Source organism: Peromyscus californicus, unplaced genomic scaffold, assembly GCF_007827085.1.
Source record: "Peromyscus californicus insignis strain IS unplaced genomic scaffold, ASM782708v3 Scaffold_11__1_contigs__length_118956290, whole genome shotgun sequence".
NCBI classification, from domain to species: Eukaryota; Metazoa; Chordata; class Mammalia; order Rodentia; family Cricetidae; genus Peromyscus; species Peromyscus californicus.
This window is the reverse complement of record NW_026294402.1, coordinates 42,306,157-42,320,763: the sequence shown is the minus strand read 5'-3', so window position 1 is coordinate 42,320,763 and position 14,607 is coordinate 42,306,157. Positions and strand designations below refer to the sequence as shown.

Sequence of the window (14,607 nt, the reverse complement as noted above, 5' to 3'; positions counted from 1 at the left end):
TAAAATTATTTTCATTGCTACTTTATAACTGTAATTTTGCTACTGTTATGAATCGTAATGTAAATATCTGATATGACCCCTGTGAAAGGGTCATTTGACCCCCCCCACACAATGGGGTCACAACCTACAGGTTGAGAACCACTGGATTAGATGGCCTGAGCTCTTGGATGGAAAAGCCACAATACCCAAGAAGCTCAGAATGTTTATTTATACAGTTGAACAGGGAGGGTAATTATTGCACAGAGCTGAACAAAGATGTAGGGTTTATGGTATACATCTGAACAAGGATGCAGGTTCAGCTAACCTTGGTAGGAACACTCTCTGTAGGTGATCATTCTTCAGGCTGTGAACATTGAGGAGAGAAAGCCACAGTGGACATTTCCTACATATACTATCCACATTTGTACTTGGACCTGAAGGCTTTTCCTTCCCTCTGAGACTCACCAAGAGAAGACTTGGCCACTCCCATGGGGCTGAGGCACTAGGGTTCTTGCCATGGTCATTCCCATATCAACCAATACATATTCACCTAGGACTTTACTTGCTCCCTACAGGGATGGATGACTTGAGGGCAATCTTAAGGAGTAGAGTTTAGGGCATCTGGTTTCTTCTGTTTCTGGGGTCACAGCAACCACATGAAATGGCTAGGATGCTCAGGTACAGGTTTGTAGGAAGCTGGGGTCTCTTACTGGACTTAGATCCAGAGCCCCAGTGACTGCTGAGGCATAGGAGCTTCTGGGCCATAGGTCTTTATTCATTTTGGGGACAAGGTGCTATTATGTCCTAGGCTGGCCTTGAAGTTGTGATCTTCCAACCTCAACCTCCTGAGTTCTAGGAATACAGTTTGTGTACCACTTTACCCCTTTTTGAGCCTCAAAATTTCTACCTATAAAATGGACACATAATAGGTAACTGGTAGGTTTACCATATAAAGATCAAATAAGATCCCGTACTCAGAGTACATTGCATGGTTTAAGATACATAGCAGATGATGAATAGAAACAATATTGCTTTGATTTCAGAAAGCCTTCCAACCTGTGGCTGATGAAGTATCTAGAGACAAAGCCTAGTTCTTTACTATCTCTTCCCAATAAAGAGACAGACAAGTTATCTGAGAGAGCTGAGCCCTGTTTCTAAAAGGAATATGTAGTTTTTGGCAAAACAATCAAACGAAGTATAGAGAAGAGCATCTGGCTACACACTCCCCTTAGGAGAATTCTGTGAATGAATACATGTCTGGAGGTGAGGCTATTGAGCCAAGAGAGGAGACACTCCAGTCGCAGAACTCCAGTCCCCAATCTGTAACCAGGAAGCTGGGATTCATAGCCTACACTCCCTGGGGCACTTGAGTTCAATCTCATCTTCACCCCAACTGTAGCTCTGGTTCTCCCCCTTGCCTGGCTCTCAGCTTTACTATCTCTAACATGGAGACAGTGCTCCTTCCAACGTCCCACTGAGGATCTAAAACCAGTGAATCCTGAGGGAATATGTTTCGGGCTCTAACCTAGAAATACCCTGGAGTATCACCTGTCACCAATTGCCCCATTTGCTTGTCCCTTTCCATGGGAGACAGATGATAGCATAGCACCCCCCACAAACTGAAGTAACCCCTTTCCTGTCTGCAAGCCCCTGCTGAGACCCCTTTGCTTCTGGGGCTTGCATCCTGGCACTTTTAGCGGCTGGCATACTCTTCCGCTCTCTCCCATCATCTCGTTTCTTTTGGCTAGCCTCTCCCTGCAGGCCTTGCTCTCCATCTCTGACCCCAGGGACCCCAAGTGCCTCTCCCCTTCTGGCCAACAGCATCCAAGACCCTGGGCATTTGTTTTCTCTCTGCACGGGGCTACACACTGATACATTTGTACCACAGGAAGCAGAAAACTAGTTTAACATCTCATTTATTTCATAGATGAGAAAGTAATTCCCTGCTGAATGATTGTCCCGAACCAACAATTCAGAGAGGAGGAATTTACTGTGCTGCCGAGGACCAGGGTGCATTACTGTCACGCCGTTATACAAGGGAGCTGGAACCTTTTTCTCTCTCTCTCCTGTTAGCCTGAAGAGAAAAGCCATTAAATATGATTAAGGTTAAGAGATTGCTAAAATTACAAACAGCCGCCATTCAATTATTTTGCTCTATAAAATGCAACGCAGATTGGAGTTATTTCTCTGAAATGTGTTTTTAGAAAATAACATAACACAACTAATGTGGTCTGATCTAGCAAATCAGGTTCCAGATACCACTTCTAATGCAAAGCTAAAAGGCTCATAATTTAACTCAAACTTTGTAACTTAAGGTCTTCAGGTTTTTACTTTATAGAAAAGCTTTATGAAGAGAAAAAAAATCAATAACATCCCAAGTCATAGTCTAAAGTCATCTGCAGCCAGAGAGTCAATTAATTTTGTCACTGATTGAAGGGGTGGATAGTTTCAATGCACATCTGTGTGCATGTTCTTGTGTGTGGAGGTGATCACTCACATGAGTGCACTTGCATGGAGAGGCCTAAGGATGTCGTGCTCAGGAACCCTGTTCACCCTTTTTGAGATGGGGCCTCTCATTGGCCTGGAGCTCACCAGTTAAGCTAGACTGGCCAGCCAGTGAGGTGCAAGGATCCTTTTGTCTCTACTTCCCCAGTACTGAGATTGTATAAGCATACACCACCACGCCAGCACTTTTCCTTGAGTGCTGGGCACCACAGTCCTCAGGCTCACAAAGGCGAGTGCTTTACCAACTGAGTCCCACCCCCCTCACCCACCCCTCACCTCACTAGACAGAGCGTTTTGTTTTGCTTTTGTTTTCTACTTTAAAGATAAAAGAAAAGGCACCAATGTGAGCCTAAACATTGGAAGTAAATCTCTGAGATTTTTTTTTCAGTTCCTAGGACAGAAGCTGGGTACTAAGAATGTCAGTTTCAGAGGTGGTAGAAAATGGAAAAATAACTCCTCTAAGCCTATGCAACCCACATGGCCCTAGGGACCTCCCACGGTGCCAGGGAGAGGAGCCCAGGCACTTACTCTCACTGCCCTTGGACTCACGGTTCACATGGCAGATGACTTAATCTAAGCTTAGGACGAATAAAAGGCTCAACTGCATTGAAATGAATTTTCTGTCCAGTTTGTGCTGAAAGTGAAAATAATTGGAAATCCAGACAAACCTCTATGCAGATATATTAGTGGCTGGAGACTTCTGGTTATTATGGTTAATAAAACACCAGAATTACATTACACTCTGTTCACAGGCTCTAGCCCAGGACTCAGAGTCCCTCTGGACAGAATATAAGCCATTTATGAGCATAAACTTTGTACACAAGCTAAACACATAAAGCCCATGTATTAGAATTGGACAAAAACATTGCAAGCCAAATAGAAGCCAGCTAAATGCCAAATCCCCTGGGGCTGCAGAGGTGAGAGCCTGCTCACAAAAGCACATGTGGGTTTTTCTCTTGGCCACCCCAGCCACTAAGATTAACCAATAAGGATCCTCATGGGCTGTGGTGCTTCAGATCATATCTTCAACCCAGAATCACTCAAAACTCCAATCCTAATGTCCTGGGCACCCACAGAGCTCTGCAAAATGGAACAGAGGCTTGGAGAGGGAGAAAGAAGCAAAAGAGAAGGCATCGGGGAGAGGCACAGAACTGATTTGTAGCAGCTCAGATCCTCCATTGGTTATCACTAGGCTGCTATCTAAAGCTGAGCCAGAAACACGTGGCTAGACAAAGGATTTTATCTGACTTGTGGATAGGTGTACATGAAAAGGAAGCATGAATAAATATTTTACATTAGGAGTGTCCCTGAAAATCCGTGCTAGATAACCAGTAGGGACATTGTGGGGGACACAAAAGCTGTCCTTTCTGTCTCCTCTCAGCTCGGCATGCTTCCCCACAAACCCTTCCAGCTCATCTAGCAAACGTCCTGCATTCAGTCAGTCATGGTTATCGAACACCTACAGTCTATGCCAGACACTGTGCCAGGAGCTGAGTTCCTGCACTCGGGGAGGTCTTTATTTGATGAGGGAGAGGCGCATATGTGCAAATTATTAGAACAAAGTAAATCCATCGGGTGGACGATGGAGAGAACAATGTGGGAGGAGCAGAGGGAGGGAGGCTGACCCCCTCCCACAGAGTCAGGGGGCCTTTCATGGAAGAGGGGGGGGCAGTTCAGCCTCATCTGGAGAATGGGGTGTTGCCCAGGTAGGGAGCTAGAAAGGCAAGGAGGGTGTTCCAGTTTGAGGGCAAAGTCTATACAGAAGCCATAGAGGCGTGGGTAAAAACAGCTTGTCAAGACATGGGTGTAACGTTAGTTCAGCATGGCTGGAGTGTAGAATGGGACGGGGGTGTGCCAGGAGACAGCTCCAGGAAAACAGGGCCAAACTGTGACAGCCCTTGTACACCACACTAAAGATGATGGAGATCCGCTGGACGTTTTCCCTCCAAGCAATAGCAGGTGTGTTTCTGAGAAAGAGAGCTATGGCAGGGGTAGGTGGGTGTTGAAAGAAGCCGAGGAAGACAATGGCAGGGAGAGCGGCTAGGAGGCTGAGAGGCAATAATCCCAAGAAGGGATGTCAAGCCTGAGCTAAGGCTGTGGCTGCGGAGCCCGTTCAGCGGTGATTGATTTAAGAGGTATTTAGACAGTAGAAGCCGGAGCACTTGGCGTTGATTGAACGGGAGCAATAAGGAAGGGGGATGCGAGAACAGATCTGCGGCAGAGGTACCCAGCAGGCATTTTGAAAATCAGCGTCTGAGACTTGGCAAAGTACTGGGGACCTTGGGGACACTGCATCCTCTGCTCAAGGTCACAGAGAGATGAGACTGTCATGTCTCCCTGAGGAGAGCCATGATGCAAATGACCCTTTGCCATGGCTCAAAATCCCGAACTCCAGTCAAAGCAGAGGTTGCTGTGGCGTGAAAGAGAAGGAATAAGATGGGAAACAGAGGTTTTATGCCAACTGCCACGTCCCAGTTTCGTTTCAAGATGGGACAGCTACTGGATCCAGAGGTAGTATACTGAATCGAGGTGCTATCGACTGAAACAAGTTAGAGGCTTAAAAGTCCAAACATAGGAGACTGGGACAAGGTAATTCAGTCAGCAGAGTGCTTGCAAGAGAACCTCAGTTCAAGCCCTGGAATCCATGTTAAAAAGGCAGGTCCAGTGGAGTGTTCACAGGCCCAGTACTGGAGAGCAAGAGACAGAGGATCCCAGGCGTTGCCTGACCAGCTGGCCTAGGCTAATTAAGAAGCCCTGGGTCTCAAAAAACCAAGTGGACGGCTCCTGTGGACTACTGCCTGAGACTGAATGCTGACCTATGCACGTGTGCACACACACTTGCACATGCACACAGACATACACCCTTCCATAGAAACATACACACATACCTGTTCATACAGGGACATGTGTATACATGCACGTGCATAAAAGTCCAGACATAGACCAAGGTGTGAGGTCCAGGGTCAGCACTAGAATGAGGGTAAGATGGAGGTGTCAGATACCCCACAACAGCAATACAGGGCATGATTTGACCAGAGGAGTGAGTACAAAGACAAGAGACAGAAAAGTATAATAAGTTAGAAATAGGTAGAGGGGTGGGTGGTGCAAGGCTGCAATGAAATGTCGTGGATTCTCATATGTTTCTCATTGTATTTGTCTTGAAGTCCTTCCACCCTGAATATTTAGCCTTCTATAGAGCTCAAGCCAGCTAATTGGGGTGAAGCCAGCATTCAAGAAAGATCAGTCCCTAAAGCATTTCAGGTGAGGGCTGCCGTTTAGGAGGATTCATCCGAAAACAGAATGCTCCTGCAGAGTCTGTAAAGAAAGTGAAAGGAAGAGATGGCCCAGCCAGAGGGTGCCATGACAATGCACTGGCCCTAGTGCCCTCAAGAACACACTATCCGGATGCTTTAGACTCTTCTGGGCTCGGCAAATATCTGGGGAAGTCCTGCAGGCCTGTTTCTGTATGAGCTCCACTTGATCTCAAGGCACTCGTATAATGGGGCTATTCTTATATCAATGTGCTGCCCAGGCACACCTCTTCCAAAGGCAGCTGGGTCCAGCATCAGGACCCACAAAGTGAGAGTCAGGTCACAGCGCTCACCAGGAAGGAAAAGAAAGAGAATAGATGTTCTCAGGTTGCCAAGGCTTCTGTTGTGTAATGTTGTGGCAGGCAAAGCTGGGGCTCCTTTATATACTTAATCATGTTCCATTTCCAGCTGACACAACTCAACAGTGTATGACACAGCACCACTTAATAAGACTCACTTTCAACTTCGGAAGAGGGATGATGAAGCTGGGGGAGGGAGGGGGAGAGGAGGGGAGTAGCGGAGCCCAGAGGATGAAAATGATAGGGCTTTATTTTAAAACAGAAAGTCTGTTGTCAGTTTAGATTATAGACTAAGCAACCAGGACAGGTCCTCAGAGGTTAGAGACATCTCCCAAGCACAGCAGAATCTTTGGTACAGAGGCACTGAGCTGGAAGAAGCCCGAGCTTTGCTTAAGGAAGTGGGGTAGCTGTGCATACTGGGTCAAAATGGCATTTATCGTAGCATCTGAGAGTGAAGGAAGCTGGTAAAAGCAGTTGTTCCTGACCTGGACGGTTGCCCAATCTTACCTCTCTAAACAAACAGTAATTCCACTGAAAGCAAGGGGCATGCCCTCTTCTTACCTTTGTATAACTTATAGCACCATGCTGCTGCTAGCCTTCTGTTGGGAGCCCGTGAACATCTGCTGGGACATCACTTCCACCTAAGAGAATGACATCATTCCCTGTGAGAACGAGAATGCATAGAAATACGGAGTGTGATGGGGCCTGAGAAATCAAACAATTCGATTTTCTTACTTCATCCATTGGAAAATTGGGAAACAGAGGTTCAAGAAAAATGCAGATAGTAGTACAACTCTTCTTGGTTCATTCAGATCCCAAACCCAGGACTTCTTAGTTTTCATCCACTGCTCCTTCAATGACACCTTGCTGCCTCTCAAATTGTGTCTTCATATAACTTCAGAGGCATCTGTCCACCCATCCATCCATCCACCCACTCATCATTATTCCACCTACTCACCTATCCATCCCCCATCCATCCACCTGTCTACCCACCCACCCCATCAACCCACTCATCATCCGTCCATGTGCCTGTCCCTGTATCTGTTCACCAATCCTCCCTTCCGACTTTCCTCTCTTGCCCTTCCTCTTCCTTTGTTTCTTCCCTTTCTTCTTCACACACTAGGCTATGCAGAGGGGAGGGGCGAGCAAGATAAAGAGCATGAGATAAATCATTTTGTATTCTGCCCAGTCCCTTGCTTGCCTCACTCCTGAGAGAGGAAGGAAAACACACACAAAACTAAACCCCAGCCCACGTGTGAGAGCCACAGTGTGGGCATAGCCTACTTAATGTTGATTATAACATGAGTCAGTTGGGATGCGATGGAGAATTTGGGAAGACATCACCAAAAAGTAGTGCAATTTGAATGTTCTAATAAAGGACAGTGGCAAATCATGTGGTAAAGAAAAGCATTCAGGGTAAAGAGCCCCCAAAATGACCTTCCTAAATGCTTTTGTTCTGTGAATTCAAGCACACTGTAAGTTTTGTTTGTTTTGATTTGATTTTGTAGTTCTCAGAATCAAAACAGGAGCCTTGTGAATGGTAGACCACAGGCAAGCGGTCTAGACACATCAAATGGTCTGCCATGCGTTCTCCCGTCAGTCCGTGATGCACCATTCTGTTTGAGTCCATCTGCACCCAAGAACGTCCCTTGAAGCACCTTTTCAGGGGAGACTGTTACCTCATGACTGTCAAGTATCATTGGACTTGCTAATAAGTTGATCACTGAACACCATCTGTGGTCCAGGAGTTAGATCATACCTGCCTGCCATGTATTCATGGAATACCTTGTCTCATGAAGTCTCAACACTTCCCATCAATATAATCTGGCATTTGTAGGTGTTATCTGGCTCACTGTCTGTCTGTCTTACTCTCCAGATGGGAGTAAGCCTCTACAGACAGCCTGTATATCACCACGGGGAAAGCTTGTCTAGAGAGCGCTGGTGTAAATGGGACCCAACGGAGAGCGAAGCCATGCGATGGCACAGGAACGGGGGTGTGCATGCGCTAACACTGGCCAAGGCTTAGGTAGAGAGCTTTGCCTCTCCTCATAAGAGAGAAGAGATCCCGCACATCAGTCCTAGATAGTCACAACACTCTCTGAGTTCTCTCATCTGCCCTAACTCCCGGGGGCATGTTTTAACTTGAGTTTACAAATGAGGGATTCTTCATGAATTCTTTCCAACCTCACTCCCAGAGAAATATAAGTAACATGATATATTAACCTAACATGATAATATAACCTAAAATGATTTTGGTCCTTTATTCTGCTTCATGGGACCCAAGGCACATCCCATCCCCTAGGGAACATTGGTCTGGAGATCTTTGTCTCCTACCCTGGAAGCCTGGATTGGTTGCTTTTCTGCAGCTTTGGAGAGAAAGGGTTTACTTTGGTTTCCAGTCCGTCATGGCAGACAAGGCATGATGGCATCAGGGGTGTGAGGTGGGCATAGAAGTCAAGGAAATTGCCTCACCACATTTTCATTCAGAGAGAAAAGAGGAAGTAAGGCCAGGCTATAACCTCAAAGTCTACTCCCAATGACATACATCCTCTAGCAAGGCCCCCACCTCCTAAAGGTTCCACAACCTTCCCAAAGAATGCCACTAGCCCTGGACTGAGTGTTCAAATGCATGTGCCTAGAGGGGATATGTATTCCTCATCAAACCACCACCACTCCATGCAACCTCCACTCAGTCCTACATAGAATCATTTGAAGTCCAGACTCTGTTGAATCAGAATAGTTCAAAGCTTCCCCCACTCAGTGTATCTCCCTAATCCCCCTAGAGTGCTCCTACACAAAGCATTACAGTCCTACTTGTTCAGTCCCTCACTGGTCACTGAATGCACCTCTCTGGGGTTTCCCATCTGTACGGTGTCTTCCTGGGTTGGATTCAAGCTCCTGGACCACCCCCTTCCCCCTCACTATCCAGCAGCTGCCTGAATCTGGAGCTAGGTCTGCCCTTGGCAGCCATTGCCCTGTTCAGAGCCCCTGTTTATCAGAATGCCATCCCCTCCCTGCTTGACCACGGTCTGCTCTCTCAGCCCCACACCCTGCACCCTTCCCCTGCACTCTTGACATGAAGAGGAGACAGATTTTTCTGCTCAAGAGGCTGGAAACCATGGTGATGGCCATGGCTAAAGCGTAGAGAAAAGGGGGGCTGGGAGAGACTCTGAGAGGAAGGGACTTTGATTGCAAGGTAACTCATCAATTCCTTCTGTCTCAGGGCAGCTTCAAAGTGGAGAGTGGATGCTGTCTCCACCCTCTTCAGAAGAGAGGACATCACTGTGGAAAAACCCCTTGACCTTGTGCATATTGAAACAAGGAGTTCACGGATCTGTTTTTCTGCCCTAAACGACTGGGTTGAAAACTAGGTTTGTCAACGTTTGTAGAGGATTGCAGGGTCATGGAGGTGTGTGTGATGCAGTGAATGAAGCATGGCTCTTCAAGGCAGGTCTAGATTCCCATACGCCCCAACAGTAGTTGCATGCCTGATCAAGTTGCTTAGTCCCTCAGGCCCCCGGGTTCTCACACACATGAGGAGGGTACTCAGAGCTGGTGAGAGAGCTGGAGACAGTGCCAGGGAGACCGCTCACACGGGGCCTAGCACATGGTAAGTATTTAGCAAAGGGTGGTTCTTACAATGCCCAGGCTCTGTGTTAGAGCCCAGAAAAGGAGACTGCAAGACCCCACGATTTATCTATCACTGTCCCCATGTTTACCACCTCCCTTTGTTGGTGCACTTGGGAGGGGTCATGAAGACAGGCAGCTGGGGGAGTTGGGGATGAAAGCAGAAGCCAAGGCTGGTGGAGGAGGGAGCATACATCCCTGCAACTCACCCCTGTCTCTCTAACAGGAGCAGCCGCAATCAGCTTTTCCTCTCCCCTAACTTGTTTCCATGGCTCCCGCTCAGACTGCCTCAAAAATCTGTCACACTTTTAGCATAATGTGCAGTGAGCACCACGGCAAACAGCTTTGTGTCACTGGCAGAGTCCAGGCCAGGCCCTTCCTCCTGTTCCCTGGGGAGGCTGCTGGCCCCAGGGTCAGGCTGGGCACCTGCAACCTGAGTCTCCTTTGAGTGCTATACTCTGTCCAAATTACCTGTGCTCGCCAGGTCTCCCTCACAGGTGGACCCATTAATGGTGTCGCGTGTACAGCCTGTCAGCTCTCTAATTACACCCTTCAGTGGGGAGCTGCCTGGTAGATTTCCATGCTTCCTGTTGGGTATCTTGATCCTTGCTGTTGTCAGAAAAAGTTACGGTGTGGCCTGACTGTCAGAGCCGAGGTGCTGGCTCTTGTTTTATCTGGTATTTTATTTGTTTTATGGTCAACCAGCCTCTTAAAAAAAAAGAGTTAGAAAGACCATAGAACTGACTATAGAATCGAAAGATCATTTTCATCATTTATCTGCTGGGCATTTCTGAACGAGTCACTTAGCCTCTCTGGGTCTACAGCAGGGGGATGATGGTAAAAGCTACCCCACAGATGAGATCATATATAATGAAGTCTTTGATACAGCAATGAAGAAGGGTCTACTATTCTTCCTGGATCCTGAGTGGGGACATGGATTTGGACCTGGGTACGCGCAGTTAGCTTACTGGATGACTTTGGGCCAGTCACTGAATCCCTGAGTCACTGTTTTTCTGATCACTTGGGAGTCAAACAAAGTTATATATACTTTACCTTATAGGATTGCTGTGAGACCAACTTGTGTCAAAGACACAAAATCACCTTGAAAAATACCAAGAGCTTCACACCAGTAAGGTGATGGTGACATTTAAAATAAGACTGTGGGAGCCTAGGAAAGTGGCTCAGTGGGTAAGAGCGTTTGCCCTTGCAGAGGACCCAAGTTCGATATCCACACCCACATGGTGGCTCACAACTATTTGCAGCTCTAGTTCTAGAGGATTCCATTCAATCCCTCTTCTGGCCTCCCTAAGACCAGGCATGCATATGGTGCACATACATATATGCAACCTGATGTTCATACACATGAAGTAAAAAATAAATGAATATTAAAAAAACAAAACCACGGGGTTTCAGGGACCTAGGGAGGTGGCTCGGGAGGTAAGAGCATTTACTGAGCAAGCATGAGGATCAGAGTTCAAGTTCCAGCCCTTACCCAACTAGCTGTGTATGTCTGCACATGTATATGTACCCCCTAGTGCTGTAGGTGACAGAGACAGGAGGATAGCTGGGATTTCTGGCTGCCAGCATAGCTCGAGGTTCAGTAAGAGACTCTCTCTCAAGGAAAGAAGGCACAGAGTGATTGAGCAGGACAGCTGATGTCTTCTCTGGCCTCTCCATGTGTACGCACCTCCCCCCCTCTGCCTCTCTCTCTCTCTCTCTCTCTCTCTCTCTCTCTCTCTCTCTCTCTCTCTCTCTCTCTCTCACACACACACACACACACACACACACACACACACACAGAGAGAGAGAGAGAGAGAGAGAGAGAGAGAGAGAGAGAGAGAGAGAGAGCATTTGAAGCAAGCTTGCAAGCTTGCAGAAAAGAAAGGGGATCCATGAGCTCTAGGTGTTCCCTGGTCCTGTTTTCTCAGGCATCCATCACTGTGAGTAGGATGGGACAGCAAGAGGTAGGAGAGATAAGAGCCAAAAGCCGATCTCCGAGGATAGTGAGAAGCCCACAAAGTATAGCAGAAAGACTCCTTGAGAGCTTGCTACAGGCCAGAAATTGCACCCCCCACTCCACACACTGTCTGTCATTCAGTCCCACCAGGTCTGAGACAGCATAATGAACATTATGTTCAACAGTCAGGAAACTGAGGCTGGCTGAGATTAACAACCCAGATGGTCACATCTCACAAGGCACAGAGCTGCCACTTCAGGCTTATTCCGTCTCACACTCAAACTACAAAGTAAGAGCAGCTTATACTTCTTGGGCACCTCTTGGGCACAAGGACTGCCCCACTGCTGTCCCTGAGCTAAGCCTTAGGTCTCATGGAGGATATGGATACTTATCATCGCTAATTTTTAGATGAGAAAACAGATACAGCACATTCAAGAAGTTTTCCTGAAGAGTCACGTCTAGTCAAATGCACATCACACCTTACCTTAAAAAGAGAATATATATATATATAGCACTTTTCTTAGTTCTTTGGGAATTTCACACAGTGTAATTTTAATCATATTCATCCTGACTCCTCCCTCTAACTCATCCCAGCCACCCTACAGAATTTGAGAAAGTTTTTGATAACTATACGTCGTCAGCCATGGGATTAATCTCTAGAATATATAAAGAACTGCAAATATTAGACACAAAAAATCCAAAACTCCCAATTGATAAACTGGCTAATGGAATGAACAGATGATTCTGAAAAGATCAACTACAAACGGCTAATAAACGTTTTTAACAGCCGTCAGGGAAATGCAAATTCATACTATTTTGAAATTCCATCTCACCCCAGTCAGAATGATTACCATCAAGAAGATAAATGGCAACAAATGCTGGCAAGGATGTAGAGAAAGAGGCGCCCATATTTACTGCTGATCAAAGTACAAACTGGTGCAACTATTTTGGAAATTGAAAAAATTAAAATAGAGCTACCATATGAGCCAGTGGTATCAATCCTGGGCATACACCCAAAGGACTCTATATTCTACAGTGAAGACACCTGCTCATCCGTGGGTTTTGTTACTCTGTTCACAATAGCAAGGAACTGGAAACGGTCTAAAATGTCCATCAACACACGAACGGAAATGTAGCACATATACACAATGGAATTATAATCTATAAAGACAACGGAGTGTATTATTTTTTAAATATATTTTATTTTATGTGCAAGGGTGGTTTACCTGTATGTATGTCTGTATGAGGGTATTAGAACTCTGGAACTGGAATTACAAATAGTTGTGAGCTGCCATATGGGTGCTGGGAATTGAACCCAGGTCCTCTGGAAGAACAGCCAGTACTCGTAACCACTGAGCCATCGCTCCAGCCCTAACAAAGTATATTCTTTATTTGTCATATCTGAAAATGATCAGGTTTGTTGAGGGCTACAGACTAGCGTTGAATCAGCTTACATGCATGAGGACTAACACATAGAGAATACTTTACTCATCTCATCCTGCTCTGTCATCTCATCCTCTTACCACAGTCCTGTGACAGAGAGGAGAAGTCTGGGGCATGGAAGAGTAGATGAGTGGCCCACGGTGACTAGAGAGAGGCAGAGCTGGGATTTGAACACATCTGTGCACTCTCTATTAAGCCCTCAGCTGTACAACTGAAAGTATATCCATGAGTCCTCAGTACACTTCTTCCCAAGAGCGGAAACACAGTGGCCTGAGGACCAGGCATCAGGGGTAGGAGCTGAAACCAAACAGCAGAAGATGCAGAGACACCCAATATCATTCCCTTTAGAGAAGCAAAGAAATCATTCTTACCATCCCAGGGGCAGTCCTCTAGTCAGTGTACACGCGCGCACACGCGTGCGCGCACACACACTCAGCAGGTTCTCTGCAGGCTGACTGGAAGAATCAACCCATGTGACTCCCAGGGCCCAGCCCTCACTAGCTGCTTCACTCAGATGTCACCCTCAGAACCACTGATCACCAGGCCAGCCCTCATCCTCTCTGACAGGAGGGCAACACTCTTCACTCACCTCCAAGGAGCCTGTCTCTCTGAATGGACTCTGCTGGGCGGATACTGACAGTGATGTCCACAGCAAGCCGTTCCCCAGCCCAAGGACACCTACAGTGGAAAGAAACCATGTTTCATAAGAAAAGAAGGAGGAGCATGTAGGCCCAAGAGAAAAAGCACAGCCTCTTCAACCAGCTGCTGCACAGGCCTCTTATGTCTCCATATATATATGTATAGCCCTGGCACTATGCATGTCAGGATACCTGGAGCTGGGGTCAAGACTCAACTTTGCAGTGTGTCCTCAAGCAGTTGGCTTGTTTTCATTGGGCTTTGACTTCCTTTGCAAAATCAAGAGGTAGGACCAAGTGCCACTTTGGGCGCTAAGAGCCCCCTTGTCCAGCAGTTCACTTCCCACTGCTCTGCATGAAGTGCAGAAAAACAATTGGGACTCCCTGGAAAAGCCCAGCCCCTGCCTAGAAGCAGGCACTCTAAGATCTGCAGACACCACCTCTCCCTCCTGCTGCCCTGACCGAGGACAAAGACGGACAGATGGCTAGATGGATGGATAAGCTTGAGGGAATCTGTGTGATGCTCTTCCTCCACCATATCCTGTCCCATCCCAAGGTGACCACCTCCCAGAATACATTCAAGACCTCAACTGGCCCCAGGTCCCACACTTAGCTGAGAATTCCTTTGGTGCTCTGGCCTTCTGGGTAAATGCCCTCTGTGCAATGAGGAACCCTTTTGCTAATCGATGATTAGCTATGGAGAAAGCCATATTAATAAAAGGGTGCAGGTGTGCAGTCGACTACAGATGCACAGTGAATTGCTTCAATTTGTGAAGAAAGCTCGTCTAGTTTTAAGAGATGATGCCTCCAGACACTCAGCCCCTGCTCCTCAGCAGAACAGATACCCGCTT

General features: G+C 46.9%; 1 long non-coding RNA gene across 2 annotated transcripts; it reads right to left on the bottom strand.

Moving 5' to 3' along the window:
- Positions 1-1,836: 1,836 nt before the first annotated feature.
- On the bottom strand, positions 1,837-13,798 carry LOC128104061 (uncharacterized). Of its 2 annotated transcripts, none has more exons than XR_008215853.1 (3): positions 13,711-13,798; positions 6,656-6,756; positions 1,837-2,053 (listed from the first exon to the last, which is right to left on the bottom strand). It is a non-coding gene; the product is annotated as an uncharacterized LOC128104061 (long non-coding RNA). The 2 variants fall into 2 exon arrangements; XR_008215855.1 differs by lacking the exon at positions 13,711-13,798 and adding an exon at positions 6,830-7,272 and having other exon boundaries at positions 6,656-6,735.
- Positions 13,799-14,607: the final 809 nt, after the last annotated feature.